At 38.7% G+C, this 14,537-nt stretch overlaps 1 protein-coding gene across 3 annotated transcripts in view; it reads right to left on the minus strand.

Moving 5' to 3' along the window:
• The window catches only part of AP3B1 (adaptor related protein complex 3 subunit beta 1), a 168,257-nt gene that overhangs the window by 105,840 nt on the left and 47,880 nt on the right, over nt 1–14,537 (minus strand). The window lies entirely within an intron of this gene.

Below are 14,537 nucleotides of genomic sequence, written 5' to 3' on the forward strand. Positions count from 1 at the left end.
GACAAAACAACAAGAACATACACAGAATATTTGAATCAACTGGTTTTATTCATTAAGGAAGTAACATACAACACCACAATTTCATGCAAGATTTATATACTTTTTTTAAAAACAGCTATCGGCTCTCCTACCCCAGTTTGGTCAAAGCAGTAAATGTACCAACATGAAAAAGAGCTTCACAATATATGCAAAATTTCCTTAGAAATAAGATGAACTGCTAAATGAAATATATTCATTAATATTCTATAAACTAGATTAGGTATGAATATTGGTCTTTTTTTGACTGGAAGCCTATGATCTGAAATTGACATTTCTGAAAATGGTCAGTATAAAATTCCCTCTATTTTGAAAACTTAAGGCAAACCATGCACATTCTTTCCTCTCTAGCATTATATAAATTATCTGTGAAAACAGCAAATCTCAAAAGAAGGGACATGTTTTTTTCTCAAGAAATTACATGGGAAAAAGGTTATGTATCCTGAGCCTGGCCTTCTCCGATGAAGTACAAATCCTTGAGCTGTTTAAATAAAGTTATGAATTACCAGCATAATGTCACTTAGAAAACCAACAGAACATACTGAAAGAATTAATTAAAGTTTGAGATATTAGTAAATTAGGCCTTTCTTTGACTCCAGAAGGCTAAATAGAAGAATATAAAGGAATATATCTGATTATGTAAACATGATAAAGTAAAACAAATCTTAAGATTTTTGATGTGGATCAAAAAATGTATAAAGAATAGATTTAAAGTGTGCCGTTATGCTTATATTTAATTAGCATTAAAAAGTTCACAAGCTGAAAAAAAAAAAAGATGGAAACCATCAAGATTAGATCAAAACAGAATGTCAGATCCCAGAAGCTGTGGTCTGGATTATCAATATTGAGAGTACTCAACATTACAAAACTTGTTTTAAAAATAAACTACTGACTTCTCTAACCTGTTATATCCAAGTGTGTGTCCTTGCTCTCCTAAATTCTTCCATCTCGCTTTGTCACCAGAACACCCAACTAAGACAAAGAGCATTACTGTGGCTAGCTGGAGCTATTCACGTTACAATGGGCTGGCTGGTACCAAACACCAACTGTAGCAATAGCTCTGCTTTTCTTTCTCTCAAGTTCCTGTCCAACTATTGTAAGGAAATCCAACTCTACACAATGGTTCTAAGAGTATTATTTAAGTCATATACACAATTGTTGATTTTTTAAAAGAAATAATTACTTTTGAGACAAATATATCTTTTTAATTCTAGCTAGCAGTAGCAAAACAATCAAAAGTGAATGGAAGAACAGCTAGAAATTAAAATAAAGTCTTATTTAATAGGTCTTCAGAAAACTAGGCAAGGGTAACTTCAAACCTTTGTTGCATGCCTTGGTCAAAACTCATGTATAGTGAAAGAGCCCATAAAAGTGTCTTCAGTAGAGGCAGGAGGGTGGGGGGAGGAAGGGAAGGAGTGACAATAAATCAAGTTTGTCATTTTATTCTGCTTTTTTATTACAATTTGAAAGGACACTGAAAATAAAACTTCCCTTCACATTTCTTCTCTTTTTTATTACTTGATGCCAACAGTGCTCTCAGTGTTTTACAGAATCTCTAGCAAGCTCTTAGATTTCTTATGCAACAGCAACCAAAGTGATTTTGTTTGTTTACTTCTCTGTCTATACATCTTTGTGGCAGTCACCCTTCTAAACTAAAAACTCAGGATGCTAAATCAAGAGTACTGGTAACCGAATTCCTCCCCCTGTCTACAGGACAGGCAACTTGAAAGCAAAATTTCTGATCCCAGTGTATCTCAACCCTGCACTGAAGAAGCTTCCTCTAACAGAAGGAGGATAATTCAGTCTTCATTGATTCAGTCTCCCTGCCTTGACTGCTAACAGGCATGCACATCAGTACGATTGAACTCAACAGGAATACAGAGTTGGAAACTGTATTTAACTCATTAGTCACTGCTGTAAAGAAACAGCTTGAGCTCTCACATTTCTGACTTTTTTTTTTTTTTAAAGAATTTTTGGTTAGAAACATACTTCGGGCAGGGTTCCAAATAATTATAAAGCAACTTATGCCTCTTATGAAAACAACTTTAATTTAAATCCTGTTAGTGTCTTTATATTGAAACACTTTCTTCATACCCCTGCAGCACAAGTATTGATGTGGTCTTCTCTCATAGTCATGTATTTTACTGCAATCTTAGAATATTCTTCTTCTCTCAAATCTGTGGAGATCTGGTATGAAATAATTACGTTCCAGACAAAGGATGATGATGACACACTGGGAAATTTTAATGAACTCAGATTCATTAAAATCAAATTGATGAAGTCCAAATTAGTCAGAATTTGTAGTCACAAGGACCTTACTAAGACAAAGAGAATATGCGATACTGCAAGATTTACACATAACCATGGAAAGTAAAGTATTATGTAAAAGAGCTGGGAAATTGAAAGATAAAAACCTGCAGTGTTCTTGGTGTGTAAGAACTGTTGTTTCAAATTCTATTAATCATCCCAGACATGGAGAGCAGGTGCCAGGAAATGTAAAAACATTCAATTGCTCACAACCCCTTAAGCCTCAACCTGAACTGCTGACTATACTCACTGCCAAAAAGAGACAACTGTACATTTAGAATCATAGAATCATTTAGGTTGGAAAAGACCCTTAAGATCATCGAGTCCAACCATGACATTACCTAGCACTGCCACGTCCACCACTAAACCATGTCCCTAAGCACCACATCTACAAGTCCTTTAAATACCTACAGGGATGGTGGACTCAACCACTTCCCTGGGCAGCCTGTGCCAGTGCCTGACTACTCTTTCGGTGAAGAAGTTTTTCCTAATATCCAATCTAAACCTCTCCTGGTGCAACTTGAGGCCATTTCCTCTCATCCTATCGCTTGTTACTTGGCAGAAGAAACTGACCCCCACCTCGCTACAGCCTCCTTTCAGGTAGTTGTAGAGAGCAATAAGGTCTCCCCTCAGCCTCCTCTTCTCTAGACTAAACAAGCCCAGCTCTCTCAGCTGCTCCTCCTAAGACTTGTGCTCTATACCCTTACCAACTTTGTTGCCCTTCTTTGGACACGCTCCAGCACCTCGGTGTCCTTCTTGGAGTGAGGGGACCAAAACTGAACACAGTACTCAAGGTGCGGCCTCACCAGTGCTGAGTACAGGGGCACTATCACCTCCCTGGTCCTGCTGGCCACTCTATTTCTGATGCAAGCCAGGATGCTATTGGCCTTCTTGGACACCTGGGCACACTGTTGGTTCATATTCAGCCAGCTGTCAATCAACACCCCCAGGTCCTTTTCTGCCAGGCAGCTCTCTAGCCACTCCTCCCCCAGCCTGTAGCGTTGCATGGGGTTGTTGTGACCCAAGTGCAGGACCCAGCACTGAGCCTTGTTGAATCTCACACAGTTGGCCTCAGCCCATTGATCCAGCCTGTCCAGGTCCCTCTGTAGGGCCTTCCTACCCTCCAGCAGATTGACACTTCCACCCAGCTTGGTGTCGTCTGCAGACTTACTGAGGGTGCACTCAATCCCCTCGTCCAGACGGTTGATAAAGATATTAACCAGAACTGGCCCCAGTACTGAGCCCTGGGGAACACCACCTGTGACCGGCCGTCAACTGGATTTAACTCCATTCACCACAACTCTTCGGGCCCAGCCATCCAGCCAGTTTTTTACCCAGCAAAGAGTACGCCCATCCAAGCCACGAGCAGCCAGTTTCTCCAGGAGAATGCTGTGGGACACACTGTCAAAGGCCTTACTAAAGTCCAGCTAGACAACATCCACAGCCTTCCCCTCATCCACGAAGCGGGTCACCTGGTCACAGAAGGAGATCAGGTTGGTCAAGCAGGACCTCCCTTTCATAAACGCATGCTGACTGGGCCTGATCCCCTGGTTGTCCTGTACGTGCTGCGTGATGGGTCTCAGGACGATCTGCTCCATAACCTTCCCTGGCACCGAGGTCAGGCTGACAGGCCTGTAGTTCCCCGGATCCTCCTTCCAACCCTTCTTGTAAATAGATGGGTGTCACAGTTGCTAACTTCCAGTCAGCTGGGACCTCCTCAGTTAGCCAGGAGAGCTGGTAAATGATGGAAAGTGGCCTGGTGAGCGCTTTTGCCAGCTCCCTCAGTACCCTTGGGTAGATCCCATCTGGCCCCATAGACTTGTGCATGTCTACATGGTATAGCAGCTCACTAACCATTTCCCCTTGGATTATGGGGGCTTCATTCTACTCCCCATCCCTGTCTTCCAGCTCAGGGGGCTGGGTACCCTGAGAACAACTGCTCTAACTATGAAAAACTGAGGCAAAGAAGGCATGAAGTACCTCAGCCTTTTCCTTGTCCTCTGTCACTATGTTTCCCCCCGCATCCAATAAAGGATGAAGATACTCCTTAGCCCTCCTTTTGTTGTTAATGTATTCGTAGAAACATTTTTTGTTGTCTTTTACAGCAGTAGACAGATTAAGTTCTAGTTGGGCTTTGGCCCTTCTAATCCTCTCCCTGCATAACCTCACAACATCCTTGTAGTCCTCCTGAGTTTCCTGCCCCTTCTTCCAAAGGTGGTAAGCTCTCTTTTTATTCCCGAGTTCTGGCCAAAGCTCCCTGTTCAGCCAGGCCGGTCTTCTCCCCCGCCAGCTCATCTTTTGGCACATGAGGATGGCCTGCGCCATATCCTTCTTGAATAACCTCCAGCCTTCCTGGACTCCTTTGCCCTTCAGGACTGCCTCCCAAGGGACTCTGTCAACCAGGCTCCTGAACAGGCCAAAGTCTGCCCTCCAAAAGTCCAAGGTACCAGTTCTGCTGACCCCCCCTCCTTACCTCTCCAAGAATCGAAAACTGTCATTTCACGGTCGCTGAGCCCAAGACGGCCTCCGACCACCCCATTGCCCACCAGGCCCTCTCTGTTCGTAAACAGCAGGTCCAGCAGGGCGCCCTCCCCAGGTTGCTCCCTCCCCAGCTGTGTCAGGAAGTTCTCTTCCACACCCTCCAGGAACCTCCAAGACTGTCTCCTCTCCGCTGTATTGTATTTCCAGCAGGCATCAGGTAAGTTGAAGTCCCCCACGAGAACAAGGGCTAGCCATCATGAGACTTCTCCCAGCTGCTTATAAAATATTTCACCCACTTCTTCAATATTTCATCTATCTCCTCAGACTTATGAAAAAGTCTGCATTTACCTGAGTAACCAGGTCTGTTTTGGCATGCACCAAGTTACTTTTATAATTTCTGCTATCACAGACAAGCCTTATTTCTTGACAGCATGGAGTACCAGTATTCTGTTAAGTAGTTTGGGGCCTAGGCAGAAAGCCTGAAACAGAACCCTTCAAGCTGACCGAGGCACAATAAATTACAGCCAAGAATTCAGACCACCAAACTGAACCACCAAGCTACTTTCCCAGATTTCTAATTAGAGCTCAAACTGATGATAACTAGTGTATTTTAGCAGCTCTGTCAGAAAAAAGAACAATACTCTGATCCCTTTTGACAGGGGAGAGACAGCATGAGAGTTCAGGGAGTAGATTCAAATGTTCCCATGCTTTTTCTTGTGCTTTCAATCACTTGATTGAAACTAGATGCAGTTTCACAGTTGATTTAAGACTAATCACGCCATTAAAAGTTTGTTGCTATTTTACTTGTTTGTTTTTTTAAAGCATGTTTTATTTTCATCAGTATCAGTAAAATGATCTGGCTCACTTTGTGGCGATAGGACTGCTAGAACTGCTGAGTTTTCAAAAGCAGTAGGTGGTAAAGGGAGAAGGACAGAACAGAGGCATTCCCTTTCAGTGGCAGTCTTTAGTTAAACTGCATTAAGTACACTTAACTGTTTGTAGTAGCACATGATTTAATTGTGCAGTTAATAGCTTTTCTAAATTGCAAAATCACTAAAAAGTTGAGAACCCTGGGAGAATGAAGTGATTAAAAACTGAGAGACACCACTAGTATTCCAGGTGAGGAATTGCAAATGGACTCTGTGCATTCCCCATCTTCTGTGATTTATTCAATCCAGTAGAGAAGTGAGTATTTTAGTGGGAAAGAACATGCGTAACTCTTTTTTACATTGTTCCAGGCATACAGTTTAGGGACATCTTCGTAAAGTATTAGCAGCTTAAATGAAGAAACCGCCAGATAACAAGTTCCATTAGTCTGTTTTTAGAGTCACTAAGTAAATGAGCTAACATTTAACCGAGATCTTGCTTGAAATTACATTTCATATGGCATTAAATTTGAGAATGTGCCTTCCATTTAGGGTAAAGCACATTATGTGAATGCTACAATTACCTCCAAACAGAGCTTCACACATCCACAAACTCAGAGCTAAAGCAAAACTTCACTGAAATCCAAAGCATGAACTATTTGCCCACTCTACTGTCATTAACTCCATCTTCTATTCAAAAGTGATTCAAGTATTTGTATTCCTAGGTTAGGTATAACTAATTTTAAAGCTATAGACTTCAGTTTCTCTCCTCAGATTCATAAGGATATACACTCACAGCTTTTTCGATTCCTGCAGCAGAATCTTTGGCAGACAAGATTTTAGCTATCTTCCAGAGCCCTTTCTGATATTTCTAGGAACCACTCTCAAAAGAGTTTTGGATAAGCTAAGTTTTGAAGGTAAGAAGAGTTTTGGGACTATTCAGTAGTTGGTGAATCTGACTGCAATACCAAAACCATCTTAGCCAACCAAGATCATCAGTCCACTTGCTGTATCATTAACAGTATCCTTGGAAAAGGGAAATGGTAGAAAATGTATAGAACAGTTCCCTACTTAAAGAATTAATGATGTATCCAAGACAGATCTGAAATTTTGATGTTGTGTGTGAAGATGCCTACCTAAATCCTTCCACATGCTTCACAGATCGGTTTCAGAACACTAGAATAGACCTATCTTTGGTCTATCAGAGCAAACCAAAAATTATCCTCAAGATGGCTCAAAAAGCCGAGTAGATGACCTGTGACAAGTTTCTGACAGATAAGCAGACCTCAACTAATCACACTTGTTAATAACTACACGCTGGCAGAAGTATCCATCCTTTCCACAATAGGAAGTCCTTGAATAAGGTACAGATATGTCAGTACAGGTAAAGCCTGACACGAATAATTGCTAGTGGTCTAAAAAAGGGCACAATCTCACATGGTAAAAATATTTGAGAAATGAAAGCGTAACTGACATAATCTGCAGCCTGGCTGGAGAAAGGCCTTAGAAGGCACAAAGCCAACTTTGCCACAGATTTTCAGGTACTAACTGAATGAGAGCAAGTTATAACTTTCGTCTTATTAAGCCAAAGGGAACTGAAGAGTCAAAGAATAAAGGGACCAGATTATCCACTCCATAAATAATGGCTTCCTTTCAAGTACCAACCAGCCATCAAAGTATATTCACTTTTTCTTAGGTAGGCTGCCATTATAACCAGTTATGTGATAACGTCTTGTGCTACTGTGAATCAACTAACAGGACCCAGTAATGATCTGATGAGATGCTCTGACGGCCATGTGAAAGTAGGGGAGTATTTCAAGTGCCTAAGTATAAGTATCTAGTGCCGTTTTATACTCCCTCAAGTATGAGAAATATCTGTGTGGGTCTGGCAGATTCTGAAGGTATGGAGCCTACAGGAGACTCATAACAGCTGAAGACTAGTCAGGGCATCTTGTGGCATTTAGAACAACACTAGCCCTTCAGATAAATGAATCATATCCTGGTTTCTCTAAAGGTTAAAAGCTTCAGATACTTCCCCTTCTGTAGGACAAAATTAATGAAGCAAATCATCAAACTATTTTCCTATTTAAAAGTAGCTATTGAATCTTTTATTGTTACATTGAAGGAAAACACATTTCCAGCACCTAACAAATTCCTGCTGATGCTCTTGTGTGCAGTCATTGGAAAGGAATGGGCTGGGGATTACAAGACAGGTGAGAAACAAACTGGATCACAGTACCAGGATGCATGTTACAGTAATGGTTACAAACTGTAGCTATTTCTGAATGGACAGAAAGCAGAAGGTGACTTTGCTGTCACCAGACCAGAACAGCGTGTTCTGTGTGGTCTCAGACATGACGCATTTACAGCTTTCAGGAACAAAGTTAGTTAAAAATGAATGAGAATTTTAGAAACTTAATTTCTCCCTTCTACCATATATAAAATAGAAAAAGATTCTGGTAACGAAGTAGCAGTCTGGGATATGACCTGTGTTCTAACAGGAAAGAATTTGTAAGGAGGCTTCCTGAAGAAATGTACAGTGATAGGACCAGAAGGCATATGTCCAGTACTCCCTTCTAAATTAAGTCAAAATAGACAGAACACTTTCAGTCAGCAAACACAGAATGCAATGATTAGGTAGTGTGGCATATAAATAATAATACATAGCCTATATTATTTATATAAAATATTCATATAAAATTATCAAACTACCAAACATCACATTCTATCACTCCACCAGAGACCAGACCTGTTGCTCCTACACAAATGAAAAAGTACACACACGTTTTCAGTTACATGAACCACAATGGAAGGAAGAACCAATAAAGATTGCAAGATTATCATGATATTACTCTGATATGTTTTAATATTATAATTTTTACTTCAATTATAACCACAGTCTATTCATTACCATTGGGGTAGAGAAGTCAGAAAGAAAACCTGAGGTTTTGGTTGGATTTGTAGAACTATGCAGATCTGAAGTCACTGAAGCAGACTTGGACTCCTACAGAGCCTTCTTCTGAGGATCATTTTTCATATTATAACTATTCAAATGAGTCTTCTGGAATTATACTAAAAATGTAATATATTAATACAGTTATATAAAAGATATTATATAATTCCAATAAATTACAATAGAAACTGGTACTTCAGTTTTAGTTTTAGATAAAAGCTATCCTGTCCTGGTCAAATGAAATTTCATGGTTCCTTGCACACAATTATATTCATGGATTTTTAAAGTTTATTTATCTAAAGAGATAAATGTGCTTTCAGCTAATAGAAATTGAAGTGAGTATTAATGGAAATGGTAGTTGTGACAAACTGAAGAAATATTTGGGTCACACTGTGAATTATATTTTCTGATTCTAACCCTCACTCTATAACCTTCATACTGGGCTAACAGTCACACGATGTTGAAAACCAATCTATTTTTCAAATGCAAACATCTGCCAGGAAATTATGCCATCTGAAAAAGGGTTTACAATGTGACTGCCATTGACATTTCTCACCAGACTTTCTATAATTCAATGGCCAATACAGTCTCAACCATCTATTAACATAAAAAGCCAAGAGACACAAGAAAGAGGCAGGTTGAGAATCCATGATGTAAAAATGCAGGAAAAGAATGGAGTAAGAAGTTTTCAAAAAAGAAAACTCCTCCCTTCTTTTCTGCCCTCACTGTATTGATACAAGTAGATGCTCTTTCCTGTTTTTGGGGTATTGACCAAAACCAGGGCATTTTCACAGAAGAGACATTGCACTCAGGAATAATTGTTTTCCCACAGATTTCATCTCACTGGGACACAGAAGTTCTGAGGTGTTTTTGAGTTCAATTAATCCCTTCACTAAAAAGGCTTTGAATTTTTTTTTATCACCAGGTTGTTTCAAAGAGGTTCAACAGCTGAGGAAAGGGAGGAGTACAACTTCTAGAGTTATGTTTCATAAGGGCTCAAGATTGTGGCAATGGTCTCATGGTCCAAAGATCAGCCACACAGTTCCATGACCTAAAGCAGTTGGACTTTAGTATCATCCAAACCCAGGTGATCTCATGACAATTATGCATTACCAGTAAGAAAGGACTGCATCAGCATGTGACAAGTTCAAAGCTGCAAGCAATAAGATTTAAATTAGGTGAGATTATCAACAGTTTCTATTTTTGTTTTAAAACACTAGCTTTAGTCTCAGTTCAGTTCCAGCAAACAAGAAAGCCATTGCACAAAATCCTCCAGTATCTTCCTGATACTCTTAGCAGTTTGCTTACTATGATGTTGTAACACCCCTGTAAACCGCTATCCTAGGGCAACTTTGAGACACTATTCTGTTAAAGGATTCATCTTCCAAGTCAGCTTACCTTGTGGTATCAATAGCATGTTGCATGGAGTTGCATACTTCATACTCACAAAAACATTTTCACATTTCTTAAGAAAAGCTAAATTTTAATGTGGATAAGGAATGCACAACAAAATTCTACTAGTTTGGGGAGATTTTATATGCAATTCAAAAAAGCTTTCGATATAAAAAGCTTCCAATTTGTAAATACAGTGAGCTTGATACCTGAGCTACACAAAGGTACCAAGACACCTGCTCTAGCTTGAGAATCAGATTGTGGCAAATGAAATTTAACATTAAGGCATTTTCAGTCACAACATTGTTCTTAGCTTAACTTCTGGCATATATAAAAGTTCCATGATAAACAATAAATAAATCAAGATTCATTTGTGGTTTACTACATCTTTTCCTCTCATATACATATTCTAAGACTATATCCCTGCCTATTCTCATTTATACAATACCATCTATAATCCCAGTGCAGATGTACGTGTTTATTTCGTTCTTTAAAAATAAACCCCAATTTTCCGATATAGTATAAGTATGTAAACTCATTTGTTACATGAAAGACTCTTCAAAACCTCTTCAATCCAGCCTTACAGTGGCTTTTAAAAACTCGCTTAACCAATAACATAGTTTTGAATACAAACTCAAAAATGTAATGAATTAAAAGACTTCATGAAAAACTAAAACAAACAAACAAACAAACAAAATCCCAAAATGTTCTTCAGAAAGCTGGTACTCATAGAAGTTTTATATTACAGGTCTGAGACAAGAGCATCACACAGGTGGAAGTATGGGTTTGAGGACCACTGAACATTAAATTTTTCCCAATATATCACAATTACAGGAACATCTGTGCTAAGTAACTTCATACTGAACTAATGTGAAAACTCAAGAAGTGTTCAAAAGCTCATTCTCATTTCTATAAGCAGCAGCAACTAAATCTAGGACTGCTGTCTAAAAATAGGGGCTGAGTTAAATATGCTGCAGTAATTATCATCTTTCTGCAGCAACCCCAAATTTCCAATTATTGTTGTAACAAAATCTCACGATACTTGCAGCTAGAATTAAAACAATCCGTTATGATTTTTAGATCACTGTAATTTATTCAAAACAGTTCTGTTCTCCTCAAAATGGAAGTGAGGCATAAAATAGCTTTCTCTTACCACAAAACCCCTCTCATTTCAATAGTATGTGGAAAAGGTATGATAATGAGACCGTAAAGACAGACAGATTTGCAAAGTAAAGAACATAAAAAAACATTTAGAACGTAAGAAGAGAGGAAGAATAGAAAATACAAGGAAGAACAAGAAGGGATAAAATAAACATTGCAAAAATAAAATGGAGAAGGAAAAAAGATGAAAGGATAAATTAAAGGGAAATGATACCATCTGCTTCTAGCTAAAAGTTCCCCATTTTTTCCCCCTCATTTGGAAACTTGTGGAATTTGGAACTTGTATTCAGAAGTTTGGTTAAATGCTTGAGCAGTTTTTAGGCTTTTTATGATGGTTAAGGTTTAATCTCAGTTTAAGTATCTGAAGAGGCAGTATAAGCCATCCCATCAAGTGAACCATGAAGAAAAACAGGTAATTGTTAGTTACTCTGGGGCTGCAACCAAGAGAAGGGTAGCAGTCACCACCTGTCATGATTTATATACTAGGTATGGAGGAACAGGGATGTCACAGATCTTCAGCCTGTACAGGACTGTAATGGTCCACAGTGCCCCTCCTTTTCTAGTGTTCCCTCTAGTTACACCAGATCATGTATACTTACTCCTTAAAACAACTCAACTCCTTTCTCCCTGGAAAAAATGTATATGATTTTAAAGGTAAAGTCAAAGAGACCAAAGGGATCTTCCCCATTTCCCACACATGCAAACACGCTCATATCTTTATTTTAATTTTGGTTTATGTAGCTTTAGGATTGTTTACTGTTACTAAAATGTTTATCCAACATTTAAACCATATTTGGACTACAGCCATGTAGACTACAACCACTACAGCAACTACTTTATATGTTAGTTAGGAGCCTCAAATTTTCAAGACACAAAATGACCTGAAATCTTAGAAGAATGCTAACCATACTGGTACTTAGATTGGCGGTCTGAAAGATGAAAGTTTGCTATCCTCACCAGAAAGTCTGCCCTACTAATGTAAACATCATCAATGGACATTAAATCCTGTATTCCAGGATTTTTTTTCTTCATCCTAATGCATAAATAGGCAAAGGACCTGAAAGCATCTTAAAACATCTGTTGATTCGCTTCAGTGATATTCTCACACCAACAACTGGTGGTATATTTATTCTGATGGTAAAAGCCATGATGGAAAAGCATGTGTTGCTACCATTAGGGCCTAAGTTACTCCCAGTCTTCTTGTCTGGCATTTTTCCAACCATAAACTGGAACATACGTGTGGATACACTGTCCAAGAGATGGATGATCCAAGATAATTTGATATTTTTTATATTTACTCTTCCCTATGGTCCTTCAGAGATATGCCATAACCAATCAAGAATTCTACCTGATACTACAAACAGAAGTGTACAGGCTCAGACTCAGGAGACTAAAGCTTCCTCAAAGCAGAGGTCTGACCTCACATAGGTCTTCCTCACACAGAGGGAAAATTAAACAAAGGTTTACTTTTGCAAAGGAGCTAAGGAAGCTTATTTTGCACCTCTTCTAATTATGCAGAGAAAACCCTGGTATAGCAATGAAAAGGCCACACAAGTTACTAGACAGAGAATAATATCCCACAGATAGATGCCCAGAACAGAATTTATGAATATTTTGGCATCCAGGAAGGCCCTAAAGTATTCTAAGACAGCATTCATTTCATATTGCTCACACAATTTTCTATGATTAAATATCATCGAAATGGCCAAAATTAAAGCTAGAAACTTTGGTAGCTCATAGGCTGATGGGGGTCTGGTACATCTGATATTTAAATTAAAAATGATTAGCAGTTAGACAGTTGATATTTAGATTTCTATAAAAATATTTCAGTGTTTCACTCCAATTAATTTGCATCTCTGTAGGTCAATGATCTAGACAGAGATAAAAACAATTTTAACAACTTATTTGCAACAGATGGCTAGAATGCCTCTTATCCTATATATAAATAACAAAAAACCCCCTCATCCTGAGTCAAGAAGGTAAGACTACAGCATTGGATGGAGTATATAGAAACTTTGCCGCTCAAGTTTATGGGAAAAGCAGGGATTGCTTTCTTAATTTGAGTTGATACAGATGTACTAGAGAACTTGCCTACACAGGTTCTACCCACTGCTGCTATTCCACTTCAAGTTTGTCATGGGACTAATGGAAACCACAGCAATACACTTTGCTGCAAAGATAAATAGCATTTTTATCTACAGACAGTACTTCTCTTTGGCCAGCAGTAAGTGCTTGGCAGCCACAAAACAAAGCAAATCAGGAAATTCATGTGGCTGAAATTTAACCCTCCCTGTCCTTTCAGTTATTCTTCTACTGGATCAATTCCTGTATCTAGATTGCCTTAGAAACACTACCCCTAACACAAGGGAAGGGAGGGAGAAGAGGGAAGGAAGGCAGAAAGACAATCATGTTCCCTTTCAGTGTCAGAAGAGACTATTATACAGTGATCCTGAAAATAGCCTCAGATTAGATCCATAATGACCAGAAAGTTTTGTTTAGAATTTCAAGTAATCAACTTTCCACAATCAACTTAAGGCCATTTTTTTGTTATAAATCTATGGTCTTAAGTTATTCCCATCTTATTAAGTAGTACACCTGGTAGGGAAAAATAAAACTGGTATTACAGCAAAATAGCTAGCCATGCTCCAAATGCTTCACCAAGTATCTTCAAATAAGTGAATTTGGTATTAAACATTACCCCCTCCTTGTGTATACCTAAAAGAACCTGGTCAGGGAGCACTGCACTCTGACAAAAAGGGCAACAGAAACTGAATCTAGAATCCTCCAATTCAGACTGAGGATTCTGACAGGTATATTAGGAATGGAAGAAATAAGTAGTATAACACATAACTTAACTGTGCACTAGTTTTCCTAAATTTAACCTTTTGATCTTATCATCCAACTCAGGCTCAAGTAAATCTACTGATCTACATGGTTTCACACTTGCATCTGAAGAGGACAGCTTAATGGAAGCTGAAAATGAGATGACTGCTTTTGATCTCTGGGGAAGAAAATTCTCTAGCCTCATAATCTTTTAGGGCAGGGGAAAAAATAATAATAATAAAAAAAAAATCAGCAAAACTGTAATCTGGTAGAACCATACAGCACAAATATCTACAATGAAACTTTAGGAAGGTCTACAATGTACTAATACATAACATACCTTCATTAATTTTATCCTAAAAGATTGAATGCTATTCTCAATATTTCTTAAATGTGTTCAACTATCTACATGTCCCTACTCATCATCTTATTGCAGGAGAGCGTAATAAAACTTCTAAATTGTCTACTGAGAGGCTGAGAACAGAAGAAGGGAAGGGTGTATTCTGGTTGATTCATTA

Source organism: Nipponia nippon, unplaced genomic scaffold (genome assembly GCF_047370975.1).
Source record: "Nipponia nippon isolate SJK-2023a ecotype South Korea unplaced genomic scaffold, ASM4737097v1 scaffold_8, whole genome shotgun sequence".
NCBI lineage: Eukaryota > Metazoa > Chordata > Aves > Pelecaniformes > Threskiornithidae > Nipponia > Nipponia nippon.